Below are 17321 nucleotides of genomic sequence, written 5' to 3' on the forward strand. Positions count from 1 at the left end.
GTTTTCATTTTTAAAATCTCAGGACTTTTCAATTCATGCCACAATACTGAAAGAAAACAACTTTGTGAATCTTTGCATAAATACTGACATTTTAATTTTTTTTTTATTTATTTAACCCTAGTTGGTTCCATTGATTTTAAAAACCTCTTTTTAAAGGGAGACCTGACCAAGAAGGCAGCAGCAATAACATTAAGTTAGAGACATAAATACAAAGACAGATAAAGTACAATTTACAGAACGTATAATTATGCATTGAAAAACAGCAATTTATGAGTTAAATCTAAGGATAACATTTTTAAACAGCTGAGCTAAAACTTTGGCACCCTTCCTTGCTCCCTCTGTGTCTTTTATTTTGGATTTAAAAAAAAAAAAAACACAGTTAAGGACACCAGCTTCTTGAGCTTTAAGTTATTCTGCAGCAGATCCCAGAAGCTTTTTCCCAGTTAGGAGCCAACAGTTTGTCAAAGCAAAGACAATCCAACCTGAGAGTACAACTGACAATAGTTAGGGGCTCACAATGAAACAACAGTCTATGAATAAATCCTACATTAAAAAAAAAAAACAAATTTGACATGGCAATATTTGGAGGGGGGGGGGTTACAAAATCTTGCTGTCCTGGTCCTGATGCCCCAGAACCTCCTCCCAGAGGCCAGCAGAAAACAGTCTATGCTGGGCATGAGTCGCTAAACGTCTTGGTTCTGGTCATGGTGCTGTTTTTGTCCAGTGTCCTGATTTTCTCTGACAGCTTCACTACTCTCTACAGAGATTTCCAGCCCGAAATCTTTCCCTCAATTAAAAATAAAATTGTGTCTTTGCTAATCAAGTAATAGTTTGGTTTGTAAGCTGTAAACACACCATAAAGGTGATTTTCTTAAACAAGACCCTTTACTGAGACAGCTATCCTTTTCTTTTCTTACTTTTTAATTTTATTTTATTTTTATTTATTTATTTTTTATTTTATTTTATTTATTTTTTTTTTGAGTTGTGTAATATCATCTTTAAGGGCTAATTCTGAAAACGTCGAGGCTGGCGTAAACACAGGACTAATGAGGAGACTTTGCGTCTGCGCAGAGAATGTGGGCGTTCCAGGCATCACCAACAGGGGGAGTAGGGTATGAAACTAACGATTTACATTGAGAAGAAGAAAAATTAACGAGAGAAACAGTTTTGTCACATATCGGCTCTTTGTATTTGTCTTATCATATATCTTGGGGTTTAACTGATAAGTGATGGGTGCGTAAACTTCTCACGAGGACCTGCTGACCGGAGCGGCACGTGAGGCTCGCGGACCGAGAAACAGCCATGCTAACAGGTGAGTTTTCTGCTAGCTTAAATGTGCTTCCATGTCGGTCGGTATCAGTAATTTGTGAATAAGCACCACTGTCTGAATTATGATAATATTACAGTACATTAAATTAACAGCGTCCACCCAGAGTACTTTCTTCACACCAAACACCAGCTTATGACTCGAACTCTGGTCCTCCACTGGTAGAGTCCAGCTCCCCTCAGTAATGTCAGCCATGTCCAGAAACTTCGAGAAAGGAGATGGCAGCAACACGTCCATACCAAGGTTGTTATGGCTTTAAATTTTATATTAGGTTTTAATTAATTTAATTATTTCATTTAACTTTTTGTTTTCAGATATGTTTAATGAGATTTTAATGTGGATTTCTAGCTTTCTTTTCTTTCTTTCTTTCTTTTCTTTTTTTTTTTTTAATGAAAAGTAATAATCCTTAGTTTGCTGTTTCTCTGCAGTTCTGCCTTCATACTAACACATCCTGAGATTGCACTGTGGCTTAAGTGGTCGTTTTCAAAGGTTTAAATATTAGTTTCAAGCCTTTTCATTACATGTGATAGCTAACTATCTTCATCTCTCCTTGGACAATTTTCCAGGAGATGAAGAGATGAAGCGTTTTGCAATTAAAAACTCTAAACATCATACCATTTTAGAAATGTATTCACCAAGTACAGATGAGCAACTGTCCTCAGAAAACAATGAAATGTGTCACTCAGGGTTGTTCTGTGTGGCCTCAGGGCAGATGAGGAAAAAAACAAGAGTGAGTTTATGTATTGACAAAGACTCAAACCAAAAAGCTTACAATTTTAGTCTATTTTTTTAGTTAGTTTAATTAACTCAGTACAGTTTAATGTAGTTCTTGTTTTTTTGTAAGCCTAGTTTTTATTTCAGTTGATGAAAACACTTTTTCTTATTTTTATTTTTATTTTTTTATTTATTTTATCACATTTATTAACTAAGCATACGTGATCCAAAAAATGAAAACAAGCCAACCAAAAAAACCCTCTCTTTCAGATCGGTCTTTTTCAACTAACAGATACACTGATGTTTCTTTTACCTCCCTGAAATTTAGTTAGCTGTTTTGGCTCCTTGCACCTCTCCTTTCCAGTTACATCCATATGCTTCAGTTTTCAGGGCCTTATCTCTCTGACCATTAGAAAGGCGTTCAGCGCTGACCAAACCTCCGTTCGTCATTCCTATAGATCGAACTTTTCCAAGCCTTCCTCCCAAAAACTTTCCAACCACATGAGGGTCTTCTGGGATCTTCATTTTCAATCTTGTGCTGTGACTCCTGCTCTGAGTCCATTTAACTTTAGCCTCTAAATGTGCTGTTTTTTTTCTTGTAGGTATGAAAAACTGTGAAGCTAACTTCATCTGATCAACAATGAAGAGGGTTTTTCCCTGCTCTGACATCTTTACGGTCGCTGGCAGCTCTGCTGGTGATTGATGTTGGGCCCTGAGGCCTCTGCTCACACCTCCTGTCTGCACAGTGAGGCATGTAAGAGCCACAAAACCATGTCACTCATAAATTACTAGGTACAGGCTCACCTTTAACGAACAATATTACCATTAAAAAAGTTATTTTTAGCCATACACTTTGTTTGACCTACCGTGGTTGACCATAAATGTAGTCCTGGACCAGTGTTTTTTAAATAATTCCCTTTTATGGGAATGAAAAACTGAGGTTAACTATGAGTTCAAGCCTTTAAGTACAAGTTTAATGAGACATAGTGAGAGTCAGCCACCTGTGCTGTAAAATATGTATCAACATTTGATTTGCAGTGCCAGAGATTTAGTGCTTCATGTGTTTTAAGGACAAGTTGTCAGGTTGCCAAATAATGAGTCACATATAGGCTTTGAACGTGGGAACTCTTCTTCCTGTCGTTAAAGATTTAATAAATGGTTGTTAACTCAATTAAAGTCATTATAAAAATATAAACCTCCTCGCCTTACAGTTAAGTGTCTCCACATGGTGGAAAATGACTCATTGGATCGTAGTCCTCTCATCACTGAACAGTTTTGTGCTGTTTATTTTTGTTTTATGTCTAAGGGTGCTGTTATGACCTTTGTTGGCCACAGGGGGGAGGCAGAGGGAAGTGGATGTGGGTCAGAGGGAGTGGTTGGGTGAGGAAAACATGGTTCCTGCTGAGAGAGGGAAGAGCAGGGAGTGATGAGAGGGGGACACTTTGATATCTGACCACGAGCCCAGAGCAGCGCTGTCTTTCATCAGGCTGTCGTGCTGTTTCTTTGGCTGTTCCCCCAGCTCTTGATTTTTCTGCCTGTGTGTGCTTAGCAGCAGAAACAAGAAGAATCAATGCCCCAACCCAACCCCCCTGTTCCCCCCACTCCTTCTCCCCCACTTCCCTTATCTGGTGGTGATTATTGACTGGATCTGAAGGATTTTTTTTAAGACTTCCACTGAATCAATTTCCTCCCCTGGAAGATGTTTTTGGCTCCATCGGGGTCCAAACCCTCCCTCCTGTTGCTGGGAAACCACTCCAGTGATTTGTGTGTTGTCAGAGTGCATTATAGACAGTGACATGGAGAGAGGGAGACAGAGAGAAACCTTGGCTGGAGAAGGGGGGAGGAAGGGGGAGGGAGGGGGTTCAAGTATAAAAATGATTACATGCACATCTTCTCTGGCTCTCTTTCTCTCCCTTTCTGTCCCTCTTAGAAACACACACACACACACATCCACACTCACCGTACTGCACCGTAGGGCTCGATTAAAATGCTTTGATTCCCCTGTCTGTCTGTCTGTCTGTCTGTCTGTCTCTCCCTCCCTCTTCACTGGCATGTCGATGGGCTCGAGTTTCAGCTTCTGGGATTAAAGGAATGAAGAATGTGTTTGGCAGCAAAACTGTTGAGGAGAATATTTGATGTTTAATTGATAGAGGTTGGACGTCAGCGCAGAAGGCTTGTTATATGCAATTACCCTAAATCACAAATTGCCTGACTGCCTGTGTGTGTGTGTGTGTGTGTGTGTGTGTGTGTGTGTGTGTGTGTGTGTGTGTGTGTGAGAGAGAGCGCTGTCTTTGTGTTCTGTGAGTGTGAATGATTTCATATCGAGAGCAGAAACGCTGTTCGCTGCCAAATTCCCGTCTCCGTGATGTGAAAGTAAAACTGTTACTTTAATTAAAAACATTGTGGCCGTCGTTATGCTCAGCTCTGTGAACTGTAGTGACCTTTAAAATGTTCAGAAAATATAGGATTTCCAGGGCCTGTATGCACGTTCAGTCATTAAACGAACAGGACCATTAGTCTTAATGTTCTGTTGTGGACAAAGGTGTAGATTATGTCATAATTAAGGGGAACCATAACGGTGTGACTGAGAGAAGATCAAGAAAAACATTTTTCAGAAGAAATTGAGATTTTATTACAAGAACACACAAACAGCTGTTATCAGTGAGTCAATCGGATAAACAAAGAGAGAGAGACTGCTTGGAGATATAATAGAATAGAATAGAATAGAATAGAATAGAAAATACTTTATTTATCCCCGAGGGGAAATTCAGGAGTCACAGCAGCAATCAAAAAAAAAAAAGTAAGAAGGTGTATAGAAAGTGCAAAAAGGTCCATAAGAAATTAGATGACGACATCCCGTACACCACTCGTCCACCACTCTCCAGCCCAGCCAGTCTCCACCTCCACAGGGTCCAGGACTGAGCCTCCCCAGCAGTCTGTTCAGTCTCTGTCTCCTGGATCCTGTCTGCTCACAGCAGGCGAAGCTCCTCCAATGGGGCACTGGCGTCCGATGTCAGCTCAGTCAGCCACGTCCGTGAACAGCACAATGCCACTCTGCCGCTGGGCTGGCACGGCTAGCTCGTCCATCCCACCAGAGATAGATCCAACGTTCCCAACAATGATGGATGGAAGGACAGGTCCACGTCGTCACCTCCCAGCTCACACCCGAGAACCAGCACGTCGTCCTCACCTCCTCCTCCTCACCTCGAGGGAAATCATCAAGCCTTACGCTAGTTAGCATTGAGATGCTACAGGCTGCTAACAGCTAATTTGACATGTAAACAATGCAGCCATGGTTACATGTAGGATCTCCAGACAAACACAGGAGAAAAGTAGTAAAAATATCGCTGAAGCCACAAAAAGTTTGGTGTCCGTGACCAACAAATGAACCATACAAAGTAATGATCCACTCCAAAAACAAAGATTACGAAAAAGAGATGAAAAAATCACAAGAAATGGACAAAGACGAGAGAGCTGCTGCAACAGATACTGAGATACTGAACAGAGTAAATATATGTTATATTTTGATTGTCTCTCTTATCTCATCTGTTCACTAAAAAAATTTGTGTCTAAAGTTGCTATATGGCTACACATCATCACCTTTCCAAAGGACTGTCCACTGTCTTTGCATATTTCGTCTTAAACTAACGTATTGCGAGATGTCTGACTTTAAACAGCTGAACAGGTGCTGTAATCCTGCTATTAGCTCCTGTAATGGTGGGGCATACCTCCATTAAATTTGACGCTCTTTTGGCCCGTTAGCCTGGCTCATGCATACATTGCATTTCAGCAAGGCAATTCAAAGTGCTTTACAGACAGAACAAATTAAAAGAAAACAATAAGATTCAATTAAAAAAGAGATTAGAATTAATAAGATACAATAAAACAAAAAAAAGATTAAAAGAAAGAAAAAACAAGTTAAAACAGATTTTAAGATAAGAGTTGCAGAGCAGAGGTGCTAAACTGTATGATTGTTTTTTTAAAGAAAAGTTATTTAAATGAATTGTTAAAACCACTAATCATTTTATTTTTTATTTTTTATTTTTTTTTGCCGTTAGTACAAATGCTCTGTTTTCCTTGCTACTGGCTGGACATGCATACGGGCCCTGGCGATTACGTTGTTTACAAATTTTGCAGAACCCTTTTTTCTAAACATAATGATAGATGAGACAATGATGCTAAGTCTCAAAAAAAAAAAAACAGATGTGCAGACATTTCAGCTTTCTTCTTGAGAATAACAGATTTCAGATGTTTGTATTCTCATTTACAGTATTTGCTGGACGTATTCTGCAAAATTTGTCATGAGCTTAAATCAGTTTAAATTAGGGCTGGGGGATATATTGAATATTCTCTGTATCGCAGGGTTTTTGCACGCAAGATATATAAAATGACTATATTGCAATCATAGAGTACAAATGGCAACCTAAATGTTTTCAGATGTCAGATCGTACTTCTCTTCAGTGAGTCGCTCGTTTCACTCTCTGCTGCTCAGCCGGAGCTCCTCTCACAGCAGAAAGTCGTCTGCACGTCTCATCAGTCGCGGGTTGTGGGTTCCCCGGGCTTGTTTTCTAGAGTGTTCTTGCTTGTTTGGGTTTGATTTGCTGCCTGTATGATCCCTGATCTCTCCAAACTCCCCACAACGAGCTCATTGTACTGATGTCATTTTATGCATCAAAGGGTTGGATTTAACATCAATAGAGTGATCTAGAGGAGAAATCAGGATATCCAGATATATATCGCGTATCAAGATATAGCCTACAAATATCGAAATATTGGATTTTGGCCATATCATGCAGCCCTAGTTGAAATCCATCAATAGGTGGTTTGCTTGAAGCTGCACACTTCCAAAGTAGTCAAAACCTTTTGGGAAGAAACTCCATACTTTAAATCATCAGACCAGACGAACAAATGCCCAACCTTGCAGAGGTTGGACTGAATTTAAGAAATACCTCACAGTTTAATGCTACAGTCTTACAGCCTTAAAAGTAACACCCCTGTGAAGCACTTGAACACATAGTACTGAGCTCTGTAACCATCATAAACCTGCAAGTCTCAGCGTGTGCTGTGAAAAAGCTGCAGGCCAATAAAAATAATCAACATCAACAGACTCTGGCACCACCATCAACATTTGCTACATTTTCACATTTTATTAAACGTTCAGCAGCAAATCACGCTGAGTTTTTATTATGTTATGATTACTGTGCAATGATTTCCCCTCCATGTTTCCACCAGCCAGCAATAAACACCTTCACCACTCACAGCCGTGCTCCTCCTGCACAGGTGGTGTCACTTATAAAGCCTGGTTCGAGCTCAACCTGGCTGTAGCCCATTCTCCCCTTTGTTTGCTGTTAGAGCGCTGTCCATCGTTTGATTAGAGAGGTACAAATCTTAGAAATGCATGGCTTATAGACTGTGCTACTGACTGATGAGCTGACATGTGACCTGTTTTTAAGAAACTGCTCCAAGTGAAGTGAATATTCACACCTGGGTCAGTGTTAAAGCCGCACATTTCACAGTGTGCTCATCCTCTGGGTGTGAAAGCATGTGTTAAACACTGTCCTTCCTGCTTTTTCTGCGCTCCCGGGTTTCTGCCCTCCTCCATCAGCCAGAAAAAAAAGGTCATTTTTATAAAAGAAGACTTCACATAGTTTGATGACAGTGTTTGCTTTTTATGAACCCAGCAGCAGAGCAGAGAGTGAAATCCATCAGGAGCCATCCTAGTTTCTCTGACAGTCTTCATCATTAACCCTCTGTTTCCTTTTTATGTCTTTCAGCTCTTCAGGGAGGGATGTGGCTTTTTTCATCAGCTGGATTTGTCTCTTTGTCATTCGATACTTGGAATAGACAGTAACTTAGCGCTGGATAACGGTGAGTTAGAAACACGGTGTTGGATATTTGTAGTGGGGCAGACGTCCCAAACAGCAGAGTTTAGCTCAGGGGTCTGCAACCTTTACTTTCAAAAGAGCCATTTTGCCTCAGCTCAGCTGGATGAAAGTCATTCAATTTCTAAATTCATTATTTTTTCTAAAAAAAAAAATGTTGAAAAAATATCTAAAAACTGCAAATTAAGTTAAAAATTTTAAAATGTAAAAAAAAATGCCGGACCTAAATTATGCAATTTCTAAATTTGGCTTTATTTTTTCAAAAAAAAATGTTAAAAAATATCTAAAAACTGCAAATTAAGTTAAAAATTGGATTTCAATAAAAACTTCAAACATTTGCAAAATCTCCCCCCTTTTCAAAATTTGAGAAAATGTGAAAAAAAAAAAAAATTGAAGTAAAAAAAATGACAAAAATAAAAAAAAAATTACAAAAATGTAGAAGCTTTATTGCAAGAGGTTATACATATTTTGTACAACACAATGTTAAACTGTGAATTGTTTAGTGTCTGTGTTGTTATCATTTATACCCTTTGGAAGAAAAAATTGTAAAAATTTGTCTATTAATTATTAAGTTTTTAAAGCTACAAGGAGCCACGGCAATGGAGTCCAAGAGCCTCTGGTTGCAGACCCCTGGTTTAGCTACAGTAATATTCAAAATCTTACAGGGAACCAGTGACACTAAAGAGGTTAAACTCTTTCCTGAATTTGTTTTCACAGAGGGTTAAACTAAAAAGCTCTTTCTCTCTCGGTCCTCTTCTCTTTTGTCCTCCTGTGTCTCTCAGAGTGTTGCTGACCCTTCAGTGACCCAGCTCGGTGTGAAACACTCTCACAGGAGCGGCTGTAAACCCTTGTGTGAGTCCCTGCAGGCAGCTATCTGTCTGTCTCTCTCTCTCTCACACACACACACACACACACACACACACACACACACACACACACACACACACACACACACACACTCACACACACACACACTCAGAGCTCACCTTTAGGGCAGACCTGCCTCTCTGAGTACCAGCACGGATTAAGCCCTCATGGGAACTCTGCTCTGTCAACAGTGTTTTAGTGCATCAGTTCTTTATCAGCAGCTAATCCAGAATCTACCACCACAGGTTTCTCTGTGGACCCTGAAAACATGCACCTAGTGGGAAGCCTGGTCACTGTGTCACATCCACTCTCACGCAAGAAAGCTGATCGCCAAAAGCAAAAGCACACAAATCAACAATCTGCTCTAACAATGGTAATAATCATAAAAATAAATTTCATTTTCCTTTATTGGTTTGACTTTCCTTCCTCTCGCCTCTTTACCTTCGGCTGTGTTCGGCTGTGTTCTGCTCTCCTCAAGGGTTTCAATTTTTATGGTGTCCTGTTGGTTTTGACACTATCATGAAGGTCAATATTATTCAACTTAAAAACCTGAGGAGAGATTCAAAATTTATATAAATGTACATCATTTCCCAGTATTATGATAACAGTATTCTCACAGGCCAGCTAGAGATGGGTACCTTTCACATCAGAAACAATACCGTACCAGTACCTGGTACCTGGCAATTGGTATCAGTATTCAACAGTACCAATTTTCTTTACTTTTGTTTGTGTTTATGTGGTAATAAGTATTCATTTTTTTCAATTTAAGGCATTTGTTTCTCAAAATATAAGCATGGAAAATCAACTTCTCTTTCACTGCCTCACATGTACAAGGATGTGTTTAGGTACCTAAACAAGCCGCGGTTTTATCAACATGAATCAGTATTCGGTACTTCAGACAGAATTTGGTTAGTACCCATAAAAGTATTTAATTTGCTACCCAACCCCAAGGCCAGCTGACAGTTTTGCCTGTGCCTAAGATGCGATAAGTCCCTGCCATAATTTAATTAGGGCCCAATTCTGGGACCCCTCCTGCCCTGGGCCTGGAACAACAGTCCAGTTTGACCCCCAGTCGGAGAGCATGGCTGTAGCGCATCTTAAATCTGTTTGCTAGCTGGTTTCATAACAAAACACAAATGCTAACTCCGATTGATAGCAAAGGAATCATGAAAATAGTAATATTCAGAGTATTCTCTAGGGGTGTAATGGTACACAAAAATCACGGTTCGGTACGTACCTTGGTTTTAGGGTCACGGTTCGGCACATTTTCGGCACAGTATGAAACAACGCAAAACCATTTGCTTGTTTAGCATGTTTATTAAACCAAAAACTTGCCATAATACAGCGAGGGGGGGGGCTCTTCAAGCGTTGGTCGTTCGCAGCAGCCATGATGCACAATTCAGACACAAGCTCCTGTGGCTACGGAAGCTCTTTGATATTCATCTTCTGATTGGCTCACCGTGAGAGGTCACATCCACATGATATGCACATGATCACAAAGCACGAATCACAGACCACTTTCCTCATGAATATTAAAACGCCTTCCCTGCTCAGCCAATCATACACGAGTACTCACGTTAATATTAAAGAGCCATGTGCAGCGGCTAACGTAAACTTACTGTACTCGTTCGAATGCAGCACTGTACTGAACCGAACGGCCTTATGGAGCGGTTCAGCACGGAAACATGTACCGTTACACCCCTAATATTCTCACATACTGACTCTCTGTGATTTTCTGTGTTCACTTTGTTGAAGAAAATTACGACAATAATGTTCGTCATATTTTCTGACCAGCAAAGACGGGATGATGAAAAGCTAAAATAATTCACTGATGATAAAATCTCTGAGGAAGGAACATTTTGTTTTTTGTTTTAACAAGACAATGAAGAAATGAAGTGGTCTGTGTGGGACTGCTGGACTTCCAAAATCCACATTTTCTCCACTGTTTGTCTACTCTGTCAAAATATAAGCTGAGTATTCCTGTACCAGGCTAAGTTACCTAATTGAGGGGTGTTTAATCAATGTTTTCCATTTTTCTGCTGCTGTTAGTGATAATATCTCTATATATATTTACAAAGGTTATCCTTATTCTGGCCTCTGTGGTGACTTAGTAAGTGCCAAAAAAAAAAAGAGTGGGGTTACGTTAGGAGCACCGGGCTGCCGATAGCACAACATATAGCCGGCTGCTACCTGCTATATGTTGTATTATTGTTGGTGATGTCACATTTCAAATAGTAGCACTACATAACTGTACCTTACCTCTGCGCGTTGTATCCAGTAAAAAGTTGTCTTGAACAAAGAAAATTTGTTTCGATCCGATCTTAATGGTAACTCCAAAACAAACACATGCCTCGCTACAAGTAATTTATGACAGTGTGTGAAGACTGTGGGCCAGAAGGTGGCGAGGGAGTGCTATTTAAACAGATCCTCCTCATAGCATCTTTAAGCAACTTGTGCACAAGTCCAAAATCAACAAACATGAGGAACAAAAAACTTGGTATGAGAACAGAGTTCATACCAAAAACAGAAGTCCCTAAATGTTAAAGATGGACATTCTGGTATCAAGATCTAGAAATTCATCCAACCTCATGAAATACAACTTTTATTTGACTTTTATTTTGCAATCCACCTTCCAAAATCCACTGTTATAAGTCTTATCTTTGAGATAAAAGCACACCATGGACATGGACCAAACATCTCTAAAAGGATGAAGTACCCAAGGATTTGGACGTAATATTAAGAGCTGTTGTCTTATCTCAAAAACAGGAGCTTTCACTTCTTCCTTTCTCCCTCCATCTCCCCTCCCTTCCTCTCCTCTTCTCTCCATTCTCTGGCTGACAGAGGAGCAGGCTGCGAGGCTGTGAGTGAGGCCATTGTGCCCACAGGTCAGAGCGAGTCAGAGATGCACAATGCCAGGGTCAGAGTCACTGCAGTGATGGGCCGGCCACTCAGCAGCACCATCCCACTCCGTCAAACAAACCAAGGCTGGACAAAAAAAGCTTCAGGGATGGAGAGTGAGGAAGGCCAGACTCACTGAGAGGTACGACACACAAAAGCTGTGCAGAAGAAAAAGCCAGAAATACAGCTTCAGTGGGAGTCTCTCCTGAATTGGAGAGCAAGGAGAGGAAAGGTTCAGAAAAAGAATGAAGACGGGTTAATAAAAAATGTATGACACAGTGGGTAGGATTTTGGAACAAAGGGGGAGTTCAAAAGAAAAGCACAAAACTGAGGCAGAGAAAAAGACTTCACTTTGACATTATGAGACCCTGCGTGGTAAGGTTTTTAACATTTTTGATTCTCCAGGCTTTTTAAAACCACATAATAAAAGTGAATACAGTCCCCATTATGTTTGTGCTCAGAAGTATTGAAAGTACCAAAGCTCATGAAAAACACTCATCTCGTCATTTTTGAAGAGCTGCTGGGAGTGATAAAGAGTGAGCACGCCGACAGACAAAAAGAGGAGATGAAATGAGAGAGAAATACCAATGGAAAGTTTGGTCTTTAAGTAGAATTAAAGATTTAATCATTTATAAACACATCCACACCGAGGTACAGGCCTTTGTTTGTGGTTTGTTTACTTGTTTCTGCACTATTGGTGTCTCTGTTTTGCGCTGCTCTCAGTCACGCCAGCAGCTCTCATGGAGTCCTGACGCAATGCAAATCCCGTTCTTCAAGCTGAGAAATACCAACACTTTGTAAACCCCACTCAGCATCTCATAAAGATGCACAAGTTGATTTAGTGTGTGCTGCAGACAGAGAACAAGAGTGAGATGCTCACTTGGTTCTTTATTTTTCTTGGTTCTTTTTTTTTTCCTTGGACCATGTGTTAGTTCTAGGAATCACCTTAACTTGTTTTAACTACATACTAAATGGTTGCATGTTTTCTATTTGCAGTTATACAGTTTATTTAAGAAAAAGAATAAGAAATTGTCAATTTATCTTGAAGAAAATTCAATCTGTAAAGTTAGTTTTATGTACACAATAAAGCAATACTAGGAGCTATGTGCATAGATGCTGAGATCAGGTGATCCCTCGATAATGAAGATGTAGTCAGAAATATCCTGATGCAGCCAAATCTGTTTCATATGCTGAATCCCTAAACTCTGTCTTATTCCTGCTAGTCCTGTTGGCTCATCCATCTTGTTTAGCGGAGATCTCATGCTAACCATAGTAAGAAAAGAGCGACATGGTGAATATCTCCTCCCCAAAAGCCTCTGTTGTCTTGCACCAGCTCTCTTTCCATCTAATTTTAGTGTCCGCATCCCTGTGCATCCATAGTTCTGCAGGAGCAGTTTGGCTGATGAGTAAGCTTCAGCGCTACCAACCGAGCATGAAGGTTAAAGGGGACATATCATGCTGATCCCTGATTTAATACTTACATATAATATAATACATTCGAAAACAGGACCGTACGCCCCCTAAATTTTCAAAAATGAGATATTGTATTTTTTCTGATATCCTAGAACCAGATTTGATGCCTCTGAAAATAGGTCATTGCCAGTTGGCCGCGAGATTTCGACCGTCGTGATGACACGAGGATCCTTTCTTTTTATTGGAGTAATCTGATAAAGCAGCTCCTCCTCTGTGATGTCAGTTAGTCACACAACCGCCACTGAGGGATACAGCCACCAAGAGCCGAGTATAAACGTATAAACTATACATGTTATCATAGGCGCAAATCCCGGGGGGGACGCAGGGGTCATGTCCCCCCCTTCCATAAAGTTGTCCCCCCTAAAAAATCCAGTTGTAATTAATTTTCTAATAGTAAGGTTTTTTTTTTTCAATGGTGTAATACAAGTCATGCTACTTAAAACACAATGATTGACGAGTTTAACTATTGAAAGATCACACACACACACCCCTCCCTGCACGATCCTTGCAGTGGTTTGATCCAATCTATTTCTCCCGGCACGGATGCTGCAGCCGCGCACACACACGCACACAAATAAACGCATACAGACAGAGCGGAGGGTCGCGGTCAAGTAAGTAGCTTTCACTGAAAGACTTATCAATCATAACTTCACTTGTTAAACAGACACACAGAGAAAATGAAAAGCAAATGTCAACTCCTTTTTCCGAAGTCTGACAGTATGCTTTACAAAAAAGGCGCTGATTAAGCTTTCCATCCGATGTGGTGCGCACACACAGACACAGACTACAGAGCGCCAAGGATCGTGATTAAGTGCATTAAAACACTGAACAATTTATAAGTTAATTATCACACCGTTTGCTGCTGGCTGGCAAACAGTCTCTCCTTCATGATGCAAAGAAGGCTGTGACAGATAAGACAGACAGGTGACATGCTGACATTCTCGTCCTCTCATTTATGACACAAAGATTAAAACTATTTAAGATGCCTCTAGTGAGATAGAGGCATCTCTAGTGAGATTTAAGAATTCATAGATGAAGCCATTATTTATTAAAGTCTTATGTTCTATTCTAGATTTATTGATTTAAAAATAAAGTAGTTATGACTGTGACTAAGATCTTGAATAGATCCAGTTTCTAATTCCATTCTGACTGTTAATTTTAACCCCTTATTGTCCTCCAATTAAAATCAACACTTTTTTCATTAATTTGGATATAAAATACTAATTATTGAGTTCATAGTGTTATGGATGTGTTGCTTCCACATTCATGCCAAAACATTTTTTCATGAACTAAAGGAAAATTAAATCTAGGCTGATTATCCATAGTTGGGACTAGTCACTGTATATTATCACAATATAAAACAACACAGCAAAAATTATAGCATTTATTTTTATGTCCCCCCCTAGGAATCAGTCTCTGAAATTTTACTGTTTATTGTCCCCCCCAACAATGAAACGGGATTTTCGCCCCTGCATGTTATAGTACTGGTTTGACTCACCACACTGAAGCATCCTGAGATGATCCCTGTCGAGGTGGATTTTCTTCCTCCTAAGCTGCAGAACCGTCCAGGTCTGACTCGGGGTCCAATACAAAAGGACGTATCCTACACTCTGCCATTTTATTAGTCCTATCAGTGCCTTACAGTGAAGTTTTGGCAAACAGCAAACTCGCTCGGTCTGCCCCATCCAATATGGCGATTTTGTAAATACTGCCATGCTGCAAAAACCGCCCCCTGGCTCTACCCCCTCCGCCCCTCTGATAGAACTGACCAATCAGAGCACAAAGGGCTGTGACGTTGTGAGGTTACTGGAGGTCATTCCCCAAACGGAGCGTTTCAACGAGATCTTCAGAATGGCCTAAAATGAGGATATTGAGAACGCTAACTAAATGACTTGTACTGAGGGCAGAAATGCTTTACAGGCATCCTAGTCTGGCATAGTGAAAAGGAGAAACAAGCATGATATGTCCAGTGAATGAAATAAAAAAAATTAAGAGTTTCAGTTTATGAGTCTGGTGTTTTGACAACCCTCCTGTTTGCTAACAGTGTACACTGTATTATAAATAGACGGAGTATCCATGACATCACCCATCTGATAGGATTAAAGCTAATCACGAATATTGTTAATGCTGATCTTAACTTTCTAAGAATGAAGTAAAGAGGCGGGACTTAAGCCTCATTGCAGACAACTACAGGGTGCCCTCCTGTCAATCATGTCTCGCATGACCTTATATGGGCAAAATGTATAGGTTGAATAACTTCTAAAACAATGAGTTGGGAAAATATTCACAGTACAGTGTGTGCCGACAGAGAAATGAGATACATGGACGTTAAAGGTTTTTTGAACAGGGCTTGATGTGAATCTGGTTTCAGGTGTTTCTGCAGCCAGTCAGCAGGATCTTGAAAAACTGCAGAATTTAGGTCTTCTAAATAGGAGTCGTATTTTGAGACCTGATGTTGCCTCTTGGTAGGAACAACAGAAAGATAACTGTAAATTATAGGTTCAGCATTATAAGTAGTTATTTGTTGTTTATGTTTCAGAAGAGCCCTGTTTGTTTTTTAATCAGTTTAATTTCTTGTTTTTCTTTATTTTTAATCCTTATTTATGAGATTCAGTCACTGCTTTAAGGAAATTTAGTCAAAATACAATCTTTGATCCACACCACTGCAGACTCTCAAGAAAATATAGACTTCCTTTAGGGCCAAAGATCACATTTTAAGATGTTACAAGACAAAAATAAGACCTAAATAGGTTGTAAGGTTTAAAAAATCTTCCAGCGGGTAAGAGAAAAAGTGTTTCTGAAAAACATGAACCAAGTCGTAATGACAGAAACTTAACACTTATTTCACGTAACTTGTGGATCACAGTCAATCTTCTGATTTTTTTTATCATTAATCAGAAAAAAGTGAGTTTTGGTTTTAAGATTTTGTAGTGATTAATGGGTAAGAAACTGTAAAATATATAGAGGGAAATGTATTATTTCAGGATAGTTTTTCTTTGCATTTCTTCATGGTCTGAAGAAACAGACTGAACTATTCTTTCGTCAATCTTCCCTGACATTAAACTGACTGACAACTGGAGCCTAATGCTGGTACATAACTTGAACCTAAGTGTGTCAACAGTTTGTATTTACACAAGAATTATTTTTTCCTTTAAGCAAACTAATCTCCTGTCAGGTAGCAGTGTATGTATGTTGTCAGCATTAATTATTAAAACCAAAGATAGTCATACATTATAAAGAAGACTTATTTACAATGATTGGACGAGCTTTGAAGCTAGTTTCATAAACACTTCTCACAAAGTGTGATTCATAGTCCTCTTTGCATCAGTCATATTTAGTGCTTTATTTTGCCAATCTATTGTTAAGACGGATGAGGCTTTGAGTTTGTGTTAATGTGTTACAGATGTTCTCTGTTAGTAAGGATAATTTCAGATTCAGAAAAAAAATATTTACCCCATACAAGCAGTTCAGCTGACAACAAATAATAAATCACAATAAATACAACAATAATTCATTTGACATATAAATCTGACATCTTTCATTTGTCAGTAAATCAGTTGAACTAATGGTTTCCCAGAAGCGATATCTTGTACATGTGCAAATGTGCATAAATAAGTATTCAAACAATGAAAAAGAATGAATAAACAGGATAACAATAAATAGAGAAAAGCAGCAAAGCACAAACCTACTCAATAGAATTGGTGTTCATCAGCCTTTCACATTGTTCTCTGTCCATTTATTCCTACACACAAAGTCCAGCCTTGCCAGAAATAGCTGAGTGCTATTGAGCTTTTAGATGCAGACAGAGATGTTTTGATGGCTTTCAGAACATCTTGTATATAAATTTGAGACATAATGTCAATGTTATGTTCAATAATCCTGTCTTATAGTTTACAGCCCGTCTCACTGAAGCGCTAATGTGTTGGTCTTGAGCTGTCTCCGGTCTATAAACGCAGCCTGGCCTGGAATAAGCACCATCTATTAGCTGACCTGCTGTCACCCTGCCAGAGGACAATCAATACCCTCTGATAATGATGTCATTTACTCACAGTAAAGCACAGATAATAACCAGACTGCAGGTCTCCTCTCATTACCTCATTTCATGGGGGTTTGTCTCAAAGCAGGGATCAACCTGTGCATGAGGTTCATTATGGATGTGA

General features: G+C 39.6%; 1 long non-coding RNA gene across 1 annotated transcript; it reads left to right on the plus strand.

Annotated features, from left to right (window-relative positions):
* Positions 1-1071: 1071 nt before the first annotated feature.
* LOC141784709 (uncharacterized) lies at positions 1072-12126 on the plus strand. Its single transcript, XR_012597470.1, has 6 exons — positions 1072-1312; positions 1423-1570; positions 7816-7909; positions 8706-8775; positions 9036-9163; positions 11632-12126. It is a non-coding gene; the product is annotated as an uncharacterized LOC141784709 (long non-coding RNA).
* Positions 12127-17321: the final 5195 nt, after the last annotated feature.

Source organism: Halichoeres trimaculatus, unplaced genomic scaffold (genome assembly GCF_033239565.1).
Source record: "Halichoeres trimaculatus isolate MK-OKI-2021-1 unplaced genomic scaffold, fHalTri1.1 fHalTri1_scaffold_2, whole genome shotgun sequence".
In the NCBI taxonomy this organism is placed as follows: domain Eukaryota; kingdom Metazoa; phylum Chordata; class Actinopteri; order Labriformes; family Labridae; genus Halichoeres; species Halichoeres trimaculatus.